The 4,369-nt window shown below is 47.9% G+C and overlaps 1 protein-coding gene across 1 annotated transcript in view; it reads left to right on the top strand.

The window, feature by feature from the left end:
- Positions 1–960: 960 nt before the first annotated feature.
- The window catches only part of LOC138963647 (sialin-like), a gene marked incomplete in the record, with an annotated part of 37,018 nt that continues 33,609 nt past the window's right edge, over positions 961–4,369 (top strand). The window contains 1 exon segment of the mRNA XM_070335492.1: positions 961–1,079.

Raw genomic sequence — 4,369 nt, 5'->3', positions numbered from 1 at the left:
TGCTCTGGTTTTGGGAAATAGCTTTCACTTCAGCTCTAGCTGTCAGTCATCCCTCTAAAAGATGCATGAAGTCGGAGTGCTACTGTCTAGGATGCATTGTGAAGTCTGCCCATAGAACCCTAGCCTAGTATTTGTAGAGTGCAGAGGGGACTTGCAAGTAAAAAAAACTGTGCCGCGGACAGAAACTGAACTATTTATAAAGGAAGCAATACTAGAGTCAGGACAAAAAGACACTAAAAATTTCCAACCCAGATATCGCTGGGTGCAGAAACAAGGCTGCCGCCAAACTCGACTCAGGCTCGCATTATCGATCCAGGCCGCAACAGGCACCTGACGCTGCATGGATGGCTGTGAGAAGGGCAGAAGAAGTTCTCCTGCCTTGTGATAATTATGATAAGGTCAGAAAAAGGATTTCCCTCGACGGGACCGTTCGACGTCGCCGAGGAGCTCCATATTCCTGGTTCTGACAAAAACGACTGTCGAAAAGCACAAAAACGCAATATTAGCATCATATGGTCTAACGTAAAAAGACAATTTCTCACATTTCAAGATATTTGTACCAGCCTCTTGATGTCAGTTTTTGGAACGAAGAAGTCTCCTTCTTCTCCTTCGTTCGCTTTAAGTCAAGTCTGTCACTGCGGAGCAGCTCAGTAACTACTACAAACGTTCCGTCCACAATGATAAAGCATTCTACAAAGACTATGTTTTTGTGTGTAAACTGATGCAGACTACACTGAACCGAACAGAAGGTCCGTGCCTCCGCCCCCCCCCCCCCCCCCTCAAATCAATTGTTCTAGATAGTCGTACGTGTACGTGTATATATATTGCGTCACCCGTGACTCACTATTCTCTCCTAGATTTGATGACGTTATCCGTAGTACTAGTGTCACCATACGCCTGTGATCCAGGCATCGCGCATAACCATCCGCGGGACGTAAGTCAGTGCAAGTGAAAAGTGCGGACGGGGAAAACGGGAACAGGGTCATAGTCTTTGATGCACTCGTGTGACACATGGACAGACTTACTAGAAAGCGGTACTAGCAGAAAACAGTGTATTCAGGATCTTCCATGCACTACTGAAGGACGGACTAACGGCTGTGACGAAAAGAGGGTAAGAAAGAACGAATGACGAACATGTGCGTGATTTAATTCCATAAAGGGGCAATAGTTTGTGCAACTGTGTGATTGAGAGCGAGACTGACACTATGTTCACATCAGTGTTTGTCAGTGTGTGTGTGTGTGTGTGTGTGTGTGTGCGTGCGTGCGTGCGTTCGTGTGTGTGTGTGTGTATGTGTGTGTGTGTGTGTGTGAATGAGTGTGCGTCTGCGTGCGTGCATGCGTGCGTGCACGTGTGATTTACTTCTTCTTTACAAAAAAAAACATTCGTTTGTTTCACATAGCCGCCGACAGACGGAAGTACAAAAGACAACAAGGTAAAACGACAGAAAAAAAAGTGTTACAAATGATAAAGCCTGGTTCGAGGAAACAGTGTTAAATGCATTAAGCCGGCGATTGTTAAGCTCTTTATCTTCATGAGTCCATTGACTTCTTGGCTGAGACCGTGAGGAAAACATTGAGGAATGGGGCCTTAGCCCAGTTCTTTTGTTTTGCTGCACCTAACTGATACAGGAAAGTGTACCTGGCACAGTTTCTGTCCATGTAGGTAAGCGTAGCACAGTTAATACGCGCGCAACAGAGAATTGAATTGAATTGAACTTTATTTAACAAGGATTAAGATTTAAGGCTACGCCTTTTCTTACAATCTGTCCTTGGGACGCATAGACACACAATTATATAATTAAAAAATTAAAAATTAAAAAGTTAAAAAGTTAACCAACAAAAGGAGGTCGGAAAACTTCAGCACGTGATAATAAAGATGACGATGATGATGAGGATGACGATGATGATGATGATGATGAAGATAAGGTATGAAGAGCATACATATGTGGTTATTCAAAAATCAAATGCATACTATGCAGGTAATTATAAATACAAGCTGGTAGCAGTCGAACATGTAGGCGAGAGAGAGATAGGTTGTGGCGGCAGGAGAGAGAGAGAGAGAGAGAGAGAGAGAGAGAGAGAGAGAGAGAGAGAGAGAGAGAGAGAGAGAGAGAGAGAGAGAGAGAGAGAGAGAGAGAGAGAGAGAGAGAGAGAGAGAGAGAGAGAGAGAGAGAGAGAGAGAGAGAGAGATTAACGATTAACGATTAACGAATTTAATGCATTTAGGCAACATGCCCCTTGCAATTGGGGGAAAAAACGTAGCAAAACAACATCAAGGACAAACATAAATGTAATACTGGTGGACTATCTAGTCCATCAGAAAAAGTAATTGTGGTATTATATAATATGTACATTACAATGACGGCCATAGCCGGTTAAATAGTGTAATTAAGTTGAGAGAGAGAGAGAGAGATCAAGAGAGAGAGAGAGAGAGAGAGAGAGAGAGGGGGGGGAGGGGAGGGGGCGAGTCAGTGGGACAGATACACAGAGAGCCAGAGAGAGAGAAGACTCAGAGAGAGAGAGAGAGAGAGACTCAGAGAGAGAGAGAGGGAGACAGACAAAGAGAGAGACAGACAGACAGACACACGGACAGAGAGCCACAGAGAGAGTCAGACGGAGAGAGAGAGGAGACTCAGAGAGAGAGAGAGAGAGACTCAGAGAGAGAGAGAGACAGACAGACAGACACACGGACAGAGAGCCACAGAGAGAGTCAGACGGAGAGAGAGAGGAGACTCAGAGAGAGAGAGAGAGAGACTCAGAGAGAGAGAGAGACAGACAGACAGACAGACACACGGACAGAGAGCCACAGAGAGAGTCAGACGGAGAGAGAGAGGAGACTCAGAGAGAGAGAGAGAGAGACTCAGACAGAGAGAGAGACAGACAGACAGACACACGGACAGAGAGCCACAGAGAGAGTCAGACGGAGAGAGAGAGGAGACTCAGAGAGAGAGAGAGAGAGACTCAGAGAGAGAGAGAGACAGACAGACAGACAGACACACGGACAGAGAGCCACAGAGAGAGTCAGACGGAGAGAGAGAGGAGACTCAGAGAGAGAGAGAGAGAGACTCAGAGAGAGAGAGAGACAGACAGACAGACAGACACACGGACAGAGAGCCACAGAGAGAGTCAGACGGAGAGAGAGAGGAGACTCAGAGAGAGAGAGAGAGAGACTCAGAGAGAGAGAGAGACAGACAGACAGACAGACACACGGACAGAGAGCCACAGAGAGAGTCAGACGGAGAGAGAGAGGAGACTCAGAGAGAGAGAGAGAGAGACTCAGAGAGAGAGAGAGACAGACAGACAGACAGACACACGGACAGAGAGCCACAGAGAGAGTCAGACGGAGAGAGAGAGGAGACTCAGAGAGAGAGAGAGAGACTCAGAGAGAGAGAGAGACAGACAGACAGACAGACACACGGACAGAGAGCCACAGAGAGAGTCAGACGGAGAGAGAGAGGAGACTCAGAGAGAGAGAGAGAGAGACTCAGAGAGAGAGAGAGACAGACAGACAGACAGACACACGGACAGAGAGCCACAGAGAGAGTCAGACGGAGAGAGAGAGGAGACTCAGAGAGAGAGAGAGAGAGACTCAGAGAGAGAGAGAGACAGACAGACAGACAGACACACGGACAGAGAGCCACAGAGAGAGTCAGACGGAGAGAGAGAGGAGACTCAGAGAGAGAGAGAGAGAGACTCAGAGAGAGAGAGAGACAGACAGACAGACAGACACACGGACAGAGAGCCACAGAGAGAGTCAGACGGAGAGAGAGAGGAGACTCAGAGAGAGAGAGAGAGAGACTCAGAGAGAGAGAGAGACAGACAGACAGACAGACACACGGACAGAGAGCCACAGAGAGAGTCAGACGGAGAGAGAGAGGAGACTCAGAGAGAGAGAGAGAGAGACTCAGAGAGAGAGAGACAGACAGACAGACAGACACACGGACAGAGAGCCACAGAGAGAGTCAGACGGAGAGAGAGAGGAGACTCAGAGAGAGAGAGAGAGAGACTCAGAGAGAGAGAGAGACAGACAGACAGACAGACACACGGACAGAGAGCCACAGAGAGAGTCAGACGGAGAGAGAGAGGAGACTCAGAGAGAGAGAGAGAGAGAGAGAGAGAGAGAGAGAGACAGACAGACAGACAGACACACGGACAGAGAGCCACAGAGAGAGTCAGACGGAGAGAGAGAGGAGACTCAGAGAGAGAGAGAGAGAGAGAGAGAGAGAGAGAGAGACAGAGAGACAGACAGACACACGGACAGAGAGCCACAGAGAGAGTCAGACGGAGAGAGAGAGGAGACTCAGAGAGAGAGAGAGAGAGAGAGAGAGAGAGAGAGAGAGAGAGAGAGAGAGAGAGAGACGGAGAGAGA

This window comes from Littorina saxatilis, linkage group LG4, assembly GCF_037325665.1.
Source record: "Littorina saxatilis isolate snail1 linkage group LG4, US_GU_Lsax_2.0, whole genome shotgun sequence".
NCBI lineage: Eukaryota > Metazoa > Mollusca > Gastropoda > Littorinimorpha > Littorinidae > Littorina > Littorina saxatilis.
Note: the sequence above shows the minus strand (reverse complement) of the source record. Positions and strands in the feature narration are given on the sequence as shown.